Raw genomic sequence first — 13,846 nt, forward strand, 5'->3', positions numbered from 1 at the left:
CCCATTCATCCATCATCCATCCATCCATTCATCCATCCATCGGAGTCTCGTTCACATGTTTTGACAAACTTTAAATCACATGCTCAACCACCGATCATTCTTTCATCCAACCCATTCATCCATCCAAACGTCCTTCGGAGCAGTCCAACTGTCCACCCACCCACGTGTCCTTCACCTACAGCCACCCTTCTGCATCCATCCGTCTTTCTCATTCATCCACTTGGAGCACTATAAAACCCTCCAACAATCCAACCGTTGGATGCAGATGTCGTCCATGTTTGTGAGGAAAGTCTTTCCTTCTTTTCCCACCAGTCTGCACTGAACTAACATTAACCAACGCCATCCTGACGTCAAGAGAAGAGAATCGCTTGCATCTACTTTGGTTCACGTGTGTGATCTCTCGAGACATGAACCCACGATTATTATTCAATCTGAAATTGCTCATTATGTTTTGTACCGTGGTTAATGAATTTGGCCAACAGCATCATGAAGCGATCGCGTTTCTTTGAGCATGAAAAATGGTGTTTAATATGCGAGGCAGTTTAGCGCCACTGATAGAGTGAACTCCTCTTTGACTCTTTGCCCTTCGACTGCAGCTCCTGCAGCCCTGTCACGCAAGGCAAGGCCGGGGTCAGCAGAAATGTCTGGTGGCCATAGCAACCCACCAACGGACATGTCAACACAGAAGTATCGTATGGTGAAAGAGAGACGGGGGGAGAGGGGGCGGCTGTCAATCCAGGAATGGACTGAAGACGGACAACCCAGAGGGGGGAGAGGGAGAGAGAGAGACAGGAAGAGAGAGAGAGAGAGCGAGAGAGAGAAAGAGAGACGGAGAGAGTGAGAGGGAGAGAGAGAGGGAGTGAGAGAGGGGAGAGAGAGAGTGGGAAAGAAAGAGAGAGAGAGGGAGCGAGGGAGAGAGAGAGGGAGTGAGAGAGGGGAGAGAGGGAGAGAGAGAGAGAGACAGGAAGAGAGAGAGAGAGCGAGAGAGAGAGAGGGAGAGAGCGAGAGGGGGGGAGAGAGAGAGACAGGAAGAGAGAGAGAGAGCGAGAGAGGGGAGAGGGAGAGAGAGAGAGAGACAGGAAGAGAGAGCGAGAGCGAGAGAGAGAGAGAGGGAGAGAGCGAGAGGGAGGGAGAGAGAGAGGGAAAGAGAGAGAGAGAGCGGGAAAGAAAGTGAGAGAGAGAGAGACAGAGAGAGAGCGGGAAAGAAAGAGAGGGAGAGAGAGAGACATAGAGAGAGGGAGTGAGAGAGGGGAGAGAGAGAGCGGAAAAGAAAGAGAGAGAGAGAGACAGGGAAAGAGAGAGAGAGAGAGAGCGGGAAAGAAAGAGGGGGAAAGAGAGAGAGAGAGAGAGCGGGAAAGAAAGAGAGAGAGAGAGGGAAAGAGAGAGAGAGAGCGGGAAAGCAAGAGAGGGAGAGAGAGAGGGAGTGAGAAAGGGGAGAGAGAGAGCGGGAAAGAAAGAGAGAGAGAGTGGGAGAGAGAGAAAGAGAGAACGGGAAAGAAAGAGAGGGAGAGTGGGAGAGAGATAGCATGTTTTTAAGAACTCAGAGTTGAGAAAGCCACTCTGTGTCCAGAATCCATCTGTCAGCAAGTGCCTTTTTTCCAAGAACGACTCAGCGTTTTTCTTCCATTGACAAAAACACATGAAGTAGTCAAGTCTGATCTGTTAACATCATGTGACGAAAAAAACACACACTGTAGTGAAACTCTCTCTGGTGAAGTCTTTTTGAGCCATTCCAAAGGTCCATTTATGAATCCATTGGTTTCCAATCCAAGATTTTGCACAGCAGATTTTGGTGCAGTTATATAGTGGAGGAAGAGTCGCAGAGCGAGCGGAAATCTTCATCTTTGCTCTTGAATTCAGGTCCTGAAAGTTACCGCCACCTACTGTCCCTCAGCGATATTCCAACTGTTTGAAACAGTGTTGACTGATAAAGCCCAAAACAGACGCAGGTTACGAATAGTGGGTCGGAACTGTCACAATAAGGGTGGACGTGAGCAGCTTTCTGGTTTCTCCCATCGTCGTCCAGTCTGGGACTTTTCTGCTGATGCGGCACAGGCGAGCAGGTTTACAGACTTCTCACTCCTGCACCTGCTAAAACCACCTCCGCGGTGGCTCCCGTGACACGTCGTGCCTCTGGGGGCATCTGCCAGGACAGCGTGAAGTTCATCGAGTGAATTACGTTTCTCTACTCGGTTCGAGGAGGGGAGGCAAGAGAGAGCGCGCGAGAGGGAAGAGAGGCCGAGGAATTCGGACTCTTTAGCATCCGAGATCAGAAAATAATAACTGCCATCGCCATTATTCTAACACAACAGAATCTGTCTCGTCCATGTCCATCTACAGAGGGCAACTTCAGTGAGAAGGCTTCTCGCGTCTTCTTCCAAGGTTCTGTGTCCTCGGCACCCCCTACCTGTACATCATACCTCTGGATGTTCGAACCTCATGAAATAGCAAGGTTCAGACATCCATGTCTCTGACAGGAAGCCTACAAGTTTCACTTGGTTTCAGATTTGTCTCAGTTTCTTCTGAATATAACCCGTTGTGTGTCTGCTTTTTCTGATCCTCACCGCATGAGTCCTGACCCCCTTTTGTCCTGGCTCGACTCTACATTCCAGATGTGTCGTGTTACGTCCTGGACTTTTCCGTTTTTGGTCTGTTAGAGTTAGTGCCATTTGGCTCTCGCTCCCGTCTCACTCATCACACCGACCAGCACCTTTAAGGTGAGCGGTGATGTGCAGTACCAGAGTCCACCAGAGGGGCAGCAGCTGTTTATTGAGTCAGGTTTGTGAGTCTTAAAAGTCTTAAATGGTAGTTTTCTATCTGTGAAGTTTTGATGCAAAGATGGTGAAAGATGGAGTTTGTGGCTACAAGGGACGAAACAACCCTAAGCTAAATCTGTCCTCGCGACAGTGTGCGAGTGTGAACGCGTGTTTTCCCAGCACTGACGTTCTCCAGTTGTGAAACATCACTCTTCTATTGTCTCGCTGCTGAAGGTCACGACCCCGCCACTTGCTCCGGCAGCCAATCAGCATCCAGTCGTGAAGTGATGAAGCAATGAGGATGAGCCAAGGTTCAGTGGGGTCAGCGAGGCCAGACAGAGTCTTGTCACTGTGTGTATCGCTGCGGTGTTCCTCTGGCAAGTGTGTGTGACTCTGGCCCAGAGTTGTGAAACAAATGTGTCTCTTGGCACGATCCTCACGTAGGCCGCGTAATGAGCCCGTCGCTGGCAGCCAATCACAGGCGGCGTCCACCTCGGAGGTCACACCCTGCTGCCGCCTGTCAGCAGCCGCGCCACACACTGGCAGCAGGTGAGCGCGCGAGGATGCTGACTCAGCATCAGCCAACAGCGCTAACCTGTCGCTGACCCACCAGGAGCTGACCGCACTTGAGCAGGCTCGGCTCAAACACTCTGTTTTCAACAGGAAGGCAAAAGTGTCGACAAGGTGTGAATGCAAAATGGAGTTTCAAGCCAAGAGCAAACAGAGGAGATGAGAAACAGCTTTCCAGAAAATGTTCTCGTCTTTAACACATCTCCACGTCACGGATGGAGCCCACGCTGGACTTTGATGGTGCCACATTGTTTTCGAGTGCAAGGGTCAGTTGGAGAACATCGATTCAACTGCGGTCCAATGAAAACAACAGCGCCACACCAGACTCAACTCGCCATGTTCTAGTGGGTCTGAGATCCTGGAACCTTTTACACAAGTTCAGAAGTAAGTTCCGGTTCTATCTTCACAAGGTCCATGGAAACACTGGCACCTGGGTAGCCATGTCTCAAGACCTCTCAAGTCGCGTTACAAAAGAAGACAGGACCTAAGTTAGTGGAACGTCGACATGGTGCAATTGTAGCCCTTCACCAACTGAGGAAGTCTATTAAAAGCAACCAAAGACTTGGAGGTCCTTCAGGACCTTCTGAGGAGTCGTGGATGTTAGCCGCCGCTACATTCAGCTTCTCTTATTGTTGAGGAGTTTGCCTCTCAGTATAAAATCTTGGCTCTGACTCGTGAACGTGCCGCGACTTGTACCCAAAATTCAGATTTAAAAACAGCGTTTGATGCAACTGAAACACGCAGAGGCAGCGACCAAATACATATCACCTCCCTCGCTATTGCTGCACAGTGTTTTATCGCACTTTATCACGTCTATACATTGACTTGTAAATCAGTTGCTTTTGTCGCTTTCCCTGTGTTGTCGGTGACAACGTACCATTAGAATCAGGTGCAGGAAGGTGGATCCAGTCAGAAGACAAATCCGTGGAGATGCTCACAACATCTGAGACGCTGAGAGACAGGGTTTTCCTAACAGTAGCACCGCAGGCCAACAGGTCTGGACCCAGTCGCGATGTGTTCGGGGCACATACGTTTATCTCTGTCTGACAGTAGGTTCCACTTCTAATCGGGTTTCTCACTTTTAGTCTACCTCACAATAGGTATTCAAACTGAAAGTCACAGGACAGTTGTCTGTCTCTTTCACGGTCATATTGATGTCAAATTTCTTGGCATTGCAAACCTCATTCTACAGACTCCACCACGTCTCCCTTGCTCTCTGCACTTCCGATCACGGCCCTAATCCATTTCAAGACTCCGGTACTTGCCTCCCAGGCCGGAACCAGTGTTCACCCAGGAGCCTGTTGCACACTCCCACTTGGGGTTTGAAACAGAAACCAGCTTCACCAGAATCCTTCTTTCACTGTTGCATCAAGAGGCAGTGGCCCCAGGTCCCCCATTGCCCCTCACTTAGTCACCCAAGGAAAGGGAGCTCAAACTCTGCTGGCGCCCACAGCAGGTATATTTTAGTAGCCCGTGTGTGTGGGATTTAACCTTGGCAAGGTGTCCGGTTTGCATGTGTGTGTCTGGAGACAGAAGGTTGGCCGAGGACAAAGTGTCTGAGGTTGGACAAGGCCGCACATGGAGCCACAACTCCCCCTCAGCAAACAACAGAGAGACCAAACCAGAAGCCGAGCCCACACATACACACCCTCACCACATGACAACACCATTATGGCCCGCAGAGACTCTGCGTGTGCGTGTGTGTGCGCGTCTGGTCAGTGCGGTTTCCTCCAAAGAGTGAAACAAATGGCGTGAGGGAGATTCACTTCCCCACTGCGATAGACAGATAATACGGACAAAGACCTCCATAATAGCTGCGTCGCTCCCAAAATCTTTGAGGCATGAGATCACTGCTAACTGTTAACTCGACCCGACTGTGTCCTAAAAATACAAAAAACCTGAACACACTTTCTTGATTTCAGTCTTGGATTTCACCTGAGATTCCACTCTCTCAGGTCTTTATTAGTGACGTCAAATGGCTGGTCTCCATATAAAGTCAATGTAGCCGAGCAGTACGTGAGCGGCATGCGACACACGTTTTGGTTGACGTTTCTTCATGCTGAAGTTCCGGGGAGAAGTCGTGGACTCACACTCAGTTAAGCTTTTCTTAAAGCAATTTGAGGCAGGAGGTTGTTTTTCCCAGACGCATTTCTAAAATCTGTAATGGCAGTTTTAAATGTGAAGAGTAAGGGTGAGATGTCGTAAAGTGACCCTACTCACTCCATCCCAAATACAATGATACCTCCTGGACCCAAAACAGAAAGTTCATTTCAGCCATAATAATTGTCAGCCTGAGCTTCCACCTTGTTAAAGCCCAGGAGACAACAGACAGGAAGTGTCCACAAAAAAATGAAATATCACAAAGGCCACCGTGGGTGTTAGCATTAACAGACACAGTATGAACTACCAACTCTTGCAAATGTGCAGCTGCTTCTGACTTATTGACTGACTGTATCTTGGGCTGTGTGGGTCAATTTTCTCACTTGTGTTTTTGGAACTCCTGAGTGAAGCAAGTCATATTCAGACTTCACTGTTTACCTTCTCTCTAAAGGCCCATTTATGCTCAACATTACGCACAGATCTGGATCCGGACGCAGTCTTCTGTCCATGCTTTGCGTTCATTTCGACTGAATTTCTGCACATTTCCACAAACCCCACGGATACGGGGGAAACGGAGCAGTACTACCAGAAAACTTTAGGGGCAGTGTTGCTGTTACTACCCCATACGTAGCTCTAATGAAACAGGAAGAAGACATAACAATGGCGGAAATTCTCCGTCCTCCAGTCGCGATATATTCAACAGCCTCACCGACCACCACAGCCTACATCCAACGCTTTTATGGAAGAGCTTCATGATCGATGCTTCTTCCACTGTCGTCATGTTGGTTTCGGAGTCTACCGTAGTCATAAATTATTGACTGTTGGCTGCTCCCCCGGTGGATATATTGCTGAACAGCAATACCGACGTAACAAAACGCATGAAAGCATGTGACCAGCGACGGTAACGTGGTTTAAAATGTACGGGTGCGGGAGCATAAATGGGCCTTTAACCTGTCCCCGAGTCAGTCAGCAGTCTCCTTTCTCTAACTTTGCCTCCATGATGAGTCCCTCTCATATAGTCCAGGGTTCCCAAGTCTACTTGCGCGTCCTCCTATTCTTCATCCACTCAGTCGCTATTGTCCTGGACAGTTTCCTCTCCATCCTGCTGTTGTCCTCACCTGAGCCTGAGACACTTTATCAGCTCGAGCGGGTTGTTCATTAACATCCATTATCAAGCTGCTATTTTCTGAACACATTTATGACTCTCCGATAACTTTACAGAAGTGAAACCAGAAGCACAACAGAGTCTGTTCCTTCCTTTATTTTCTTGCAAGGCTCCGGTTTTCTTCTCCTCTTTCTATCACGAACGCTCCATCGGGGCCGGAGCGGAGCGGAAGGGAGCGATTCCTCTTTTCGTTGTTCCTCCCCAATTGAATATATTTGTTGTCGGTTTCTGGGACCACCGAGCGTGTCGCAACACAAGTTTCAACACACAGTTCTTTCCATCTGACCTGCTCGGCTATTGTTTCGCCTCAAATTGAAAATGACCTCAAATAATCGTCGGGTTGAAGAATACCAAGGAAAAACATTTTTGAATAAGCCGCTGTCCTCGTACGACCAGCTCACGCGTCAGGAAATGAGACTCTGGTTAGCTTGACGCCAGCGCCAGTCATTGGCTCATCTGGTGACATGACGAAATGCTGCTGGTCAAGAGTTCAGCGTAGCTCAACTCAAGGCCATCTAAGGGAATTTCATTTGCTAAATCATAAGGGAAGCAACAGGAGACGATTGACCTTTGCGTGCGCGGGCTGACGTCACCGGACTGTCCAACACAGGGAAAGAACGACAGTAGTCTGAGAAAGGGCTTAGACCAGTGTCACTGCAAGCCCTTCAGCTACATGAGTCAAGCCCATGGGAACCTGTGGTACTATAGTGTGAGTCCTGGACACAAAAGTCCCCGTGACAGTAGCCAATATGTGATGCCTCGGGTGTGAGAACGTGTTGCTCTACGAGTTGCGATACCGTACAGTCCAGAGTTGCGATACAGAAGGCAGCTAATCTAGAAACGATCTGTCAGAGAAACAAGGAAGCAGAGGGGAGGCTTGACATTCCGTCAACCATGAGAAGTAAATCTCTCTCCATTCAGCAGCCGCCCACCTCTTCATGTTCGCCCGACTTTATTTTCCCGAGCAGTGGACCTATTCCTATCATTCAGTTTGGTTTCATGCGGGATTTTTCTGGTGAAAACACGGCATGATCTACACGTAACGATGGTTCCGTCGAATACCACATAGCTCCAAACTCATTGTAAGGTTGGCGTTATGAAGGGCGTTTATTCAGTCGGGAAGGTTGCGTCCAGGCAGGATACGATCAGTCAGGTCTGGCAACCCAGATTCTAGCATCTAAATTTCGTATCTCAGGTTAGCATACGCCAGTTTGTAGCTTCTTGTTTTGTCCGTTCCATCCTGCCTGGACACCCAGCCTTCTGTTGTCGGCCCAAACCTTGAGCATGACCACTAGACGCCATCTTGGACTTCTAATTCGGCATCATTTACTGGTGTCAGAACCAGAATTTTTGATCAAGCACACGAGTCACATGACCTTGCTGCGGAATCACCTACCCAAGTCAGTTACGTAAGTTCGCGATGAGCCTCTCTAGCCTTGGGGCCGCAGTGGTGTGCTGAGTCAGTAGGGTCGACTGGCCTCACTCACCTGTGGCTACGGTGGTCACAAGCTCAGGCATCTGTGAGAGGCTCAGACTAGACCTTAAGAGTTTCCAACCAGGAGGAGGACTAGGACACTATCGCCTGTCCGACTCTGAGAGTCTGTCAGAGAGTCTGCTGCACTCGCTCCTCTCAGCTGCTGCAGCGCCATCGTTCATCGTCATGACTCACTGCATGAGCTGGGTGTGTTGGAAACTGCACTGTCACTGAGTGTCGTTCCTTCTTTCTGGGTGTAATGAGTGCAGCTCAGCCTCGCTGTGTAATGACCCTGATCTCTCTTCTGCTCTGTAATCCGCCGGTTATTACACCGCAGCTCATCTGCAGCGCCGTTCCTTCCAGCGCGTGTGGTGTGTTTGTCAGTGGTCGTGTCTGTCTGGGTGCATTTGCTTCTGCTCGCGGTGGTGTGTCGTCCCAGGACTGTCCCGTGTTCCTCAGCGATCCGGGAAGATCGGTGATGACTCAGCACAGCCCGGGGTCATGTGACAAGGCGGCGTGTTCGTCGGTCGTGTGCGATACGAGCGCACGTGCGGACGTCTAATAACAGCAGTTCAAGTGTGAAATCATTAACCAGAGCGTCGGCAGATAACGTTCTCTGTGATCTCGCCCGCTGAAAGTGAAGTGAAAACGTGGCAGCTGGAGTCCGTCCCAGCTACACGGGGAAAGAGGGAGGGGGACAAACATCAGGAGACTATGGGAGGAAACCAGAGGGGAAAACTACAGCCGAACTGTGTCTGGTTGAATTTGACGTATTTTCGACAGACTCTTTCATGACCGTCTAGTCAGGAACTGACCCGTAACACAGACCCTCACGCCGATTGACAGACTGGAAAATTGGAAAGGACTTCGTCTTCCAGCCATCTTTGAGGTGTTTCACATCATATATGCAGATGACACATAACTTTACAGCCAAGTGTCGCGACCCACCCAAACACATCGGCCAAAAATTCCATGGCAGATAGCATCTCTGGACAACTGGCTTGTCTTGTGAAGCTTCATGAAGCCCCGTCTTCAGAGGCCACTAGATGGCACTCTCCGCACCCGAAAATGGCTTTGAATCACTTTATAAATGAAACCGACATTTTAAAACCAAGAGCACCACCTACTGAAAATGAGGCTTCATGAAGCTTCATCACCGCTGGCTAGTCCCTCAAACACAGGGACGGTGGGAGGAAACCGGAGCGCTTGTTCTCTCTCACTCAGTTGAAAGCAGGTCTGTTCCAGCCCCAAGGTGACGCCTCCTTCCAGGCCTTGTGTCGCTCTCCATCCCTGACATCCTCTCCTCCTCCTGCAGTGGGACTCTTCACCCCCCCTCCTCATCTCTGAAGCTCCACAAAGGCTGGTGCTGTGGCCCAGTGACTCAGACTTGAAGAATGTGAGTCTGTGTGCCACTTTGCATTTGTCCCGCTCCGTACTGTCACCGGCTGTCAGGACTGGAGAGAGGGAGAGCGAGACTGACACAAAGTGACAGCGGGGTCGCTTGGATGTTGCGGGTCCAGGTCACGACCCCGGCGCGGCTGTCAAGGAACGATCAGAATAGAAACAGACAAAGAGCCGGAATATTCTCCAGAGCGAGGACTGCACTGAAGTCACGCTCGAGCGCACCACTAAACTACAACTTAAAAGAACAAATAAGCACTGAAAAAAATGTTTTTTTTGGAGAGAATTTCAAACTACATTTGCACCATGATCTTCAATATTTTATTACAATGTGCTGAGAAACAACGTGCTACGGCGACTTGAGCAGCTACCAAACAGAAGTTTGAAAACTCCCATCCAAGTTTTCAGAAAGAAACCAGTCAGTAAATGTGCATTTTGTATCGCTATGTAAACAAACCATGCTGCTCTCCTTCTATACTGTAAAATGGCCATTACACATAAACATTGCAGCGCATTACTGCCCCCTGCTGAGTGTGACGACAGAACAGTTGGATACACCGAGACTACTGTTATTTTTTGCACTCTGTGGACCCCAGATGAGGATCACGGCTCCAAACCGTAGCGGTACAAAAAGTTAAAGTTAAAGTTAAAAAAAAGCATGAAGGCGAACGTAGTGTTCCCTCGCCAGATCACAGTTTGCCGCTTCTGTTGCAGATTTCAAACGTTTTAAATGTGTTTTTCTCGCCTCACAAGTGAATATTCATGTGAATAGAAAGGCGTTGACCTGGTTGCACCCCATATCATTTTTAAGGGCCTTTTTTCACAAATGCAGGATGAAGACAATGTTTTCCTGTGTAGTGTCAAGATTAGGATCTTAACTTGGAGGTGTCATGATTTGAGGGGTGGTTTGTGTGGTTTAGGGCCAGAAGTCACTTGTTATGTTGATATTCCGAGAGCTAATATCTTAAAAAACTAAACAAAAAAACCACTCCTGTGACTGGCACATGTTGATGTGTTTGGTCACGTGTGTTTTGTTTTTCAGCTGTTGAGACAGGAAGTGTCACCTCAGCAACAGAGGGGAAACACAGGAAGTGAGACGTGCGTGCCTGAAATTCCAGTTTTGCTCCGGCGATGGCGAGCGAGCGAGCGAGCGAGGGGAACAAAGAGCGGCTTCACAGCAAAAGATACAAATGTTGGAACTTGGAGGGTTTGAGTCACAAAGGCACAGAAGGTCACTTATGAAAGAATGGAAAAAATCCAATCATCCAGACGCCCTGGTGACTCTCACACGGTGGCGGCGAGGAAAGACTCCTCATCTCCTCCATTCTAATCCAAAAACAGCATGTTTGCAGACGACACCTTGTTTGTCTAATCTGAATAATAATCTCTGATCTCTCACTGGAGACCAAGAGATGACTCTTCGTCTCTCCTCCTGCGTGACCTCGGACGACCTCCCTCACTGGACTCGCCGCTGGCTTCTCTGTTGACGCCTCACACGTACGCTGCCGAATGCTAATCCCAGCTAATCTGCGGCGCGGCGCGGCCCGCCTCCTCTGCAGAGACTCCAGAACCTGCCGCAGAGATTTGTCCGCTTCAGTCGCAGGAACGTTATTAATGACGGCGACTTGCTCGGCTGGACCTTGTTCATTACACTCAGCAGAGTCGCATAATGGAGTTGGGAAAGTTTGGGGAGTCACTTCTCAGTCCATTACACAGGACGCACACACACACACACACTGTACACAACATATGGACAAACCAACACACATAAACTCATGTGAACAATCGCTGACTGGTCCTGCGTTTTTCTTCTGTTCTGGAGTCTCATTTCAAAATATAAACACAACATCATCGACCTGATGCCATTCGTGGTCCGGACCCTGTCTGAGCCCCTCTGGGACAGGGGCCCCAAAACAGGGCCCTTAAAAACCTGAAGCTAAACATTTGCACCTTCTCCTTTGAAAGTCCCAAAACTCTCCACCTGCACCCTCCCTCCCCCCCTCCTGGTCCTGACAGCGTGATCCATGGGGGCATTATCTTTCCATTATCTGTCCATCCCATAATCGTTTCCCTCACCTCGGCCGGCGTCTGGCTGGAATATTAATCACATCTCAGACAAGTCTCATCACTGCGCTGCGGCTATAACAGGAGGAGTCGCAGTCCATCACCATGCTCGCACGCGTGTGCGCACGCGCAGACACACACACACACGAGACACACGAGACACACGAGACACACGAGACACACTCACTCACTCACTCACTCACTCACTCACTCACTCACACACTCACTCACTCACACACTCACACACACTCACACACACACACACACGAGACACACAAGAGACAGACAGACAGACAGACAGACAGACAGACACACACACACACACACAGGACACACTCGCATCGATTCAAGACTGTTATCTGTGAACACACATACATGGCACTGATTTAAACAAACTCCTACACATCCGTACGCAGACCAACTCACACTTGTACCTTCAGAATTCACCGGACCTCTGTCGATTGACTCCCTGGCATCAGATCATATAAACCCGAGTAGCTGTTGATGAAGGCGAGATTACGATTATATTCCTGGAGTCAGAGTTGGCCGACACACAGTGGGACTCACTGAGACTCCAGACCACAATGATGCCAACACCTTCCCAGCAATAGCTCTGAGTTATTAGATGGCGACTGGACAATAAAATTTCGTGTGTCGTGTGATTGTCACAGTAGCTGCTCCTGCTGCATGCTGTGACCCTTCCTCACATCTGAAGCCACTCAAAGCTGCCCCTCAAATCTCTGCCCTTAAGCTGCAGTCCATTCCCTTCCCGAACAACCAGGATATCTCCAGAACCGTGGCAGACACAGCAAAAATGAGCAGACCGTGAGACTCCCGAGGCTTTCTTCCATCCCCGCCCTGTTTCCACTCTGCTGCAGTACGTGGTTTGGGACTGGTGGCGAGTTGAAGACGAGAAACTTTTGGTTTTCTGAAATCCAGCTCGCAGTTTTTATGTGGGAGCCAAAGGGACAGAAAGGTGGGTGTTGTGAGTCTCACACTAATTCTGTATGAGGTACAGATCCTCGGAAGACACTGCGAGCAACAGGTGAGTGCGTCTACAAAAGTGGAGAAAGTCTGTGACGGACCGTTTCTTCACAAAGAGCAAAGAAAAACCCAAGTTTGAGTGAAATTCTCTCTCCTCCACTTCACTCTAATGCACTGCAAGTCTGACCTTTTGACATAAACTCATGTTGTTTGAATCTGAGTTTATGAATAACTACACAAGCTGGTGCAGATGTTTGATCACCACCTTTCAAAGGAGGACGGCAGCTACATTTTAAGAGTTGAAAAAATGGTGAAAATATGGAGGATCTGTAAGGTGTTCAAATCATGGCTAAAATCTATCCAATCGCTATTCATTTGAATGGGGAATATTTCGAGAAAACTCTTGGAATATCTTCGGAATTCTGGCTCATCTCTCCAAAAAGAGTACTAACAGGTGATTCCCAGTCGAGCTGCACCTTCGGGTTTTGGAATGATGTGGATACAATGAAAACTGTAGGAGCAGCAAATCAAAACATATGACAGAATAAGATAAGGAAACACTGAAAAACAGAGAGCTGAACGACAATATACCGAATGCTCTGTCGCGCAGTCACACATCATGACGGAGCCGGGAACTTCACACACACTTTTATCACTGTTTTACTGCTCCTCTTTAAACACACCGCAGACGCCTGCACTCAAAGAACGCGAGGCAAAGTCTAGAGGAGAGTCAGTGCAGCGGCTCGTGGATGGAGGCCAACAGCCGGGTGAAGATGAGAGGAGCCACAGTCGGACTGAGTGAAGAAGGGCTGAACGTGAATCTCGAAAATGTCTATAAAACAAGCACACAAATATGAACCCAGAAGTGAGGTCATGACTCCAGTGCTACACAAGGATGTGCAGTTAAAAACTAGCTAAATAAAGACCATGTATCACCTGTTTCATCGACTGTTTTCTTCCTTTGAAAGACGGAAACACTATCGTTTTAGTTCAAGCAAATTTTTTCAGCTTCAAAAACTTCAAAACTTCAAAAACAAAAACGAAAACATTTCGCCGGCGCATTAGCGTTTTTTGAAGAGGTTGCGTCTCGAACTGAGCGACACTTGGACTGTAGTCAACTGGACCAAAGCCGGTTCTGAAGGCTGCTCCGGACCAGACATCATCAAAAGCCACACTTTCAATTCATTCTGAAACATGACTCCTGACCGCGGCGTGAGGTTCCTGGCTGCTGCGGCGGGTGGGAGGTTGGGGAGCGGGAGGCGGACGGAGCAGGACGAGAGGTTATATGAGGAAGAGAGAAATCCTGAGGGAGGGCCGGCCAGCTGTTTCACG

This window comes from Synchiropus splendidus, chromosome 2 (genome assembly GCF_027744825.2).
Source record: "Synchiropus splendidus isolate RoL2022-P1 chromosome 2, RoL_Sspl_1.0, whole genome shotgun sequence".
Lineage (NCBI taxonomy): Eukaryota > Metazoa > Chordata > Actinopteri > Syngnathiformes > Callionymidae > Synchiropus > Synchiropus splendidus.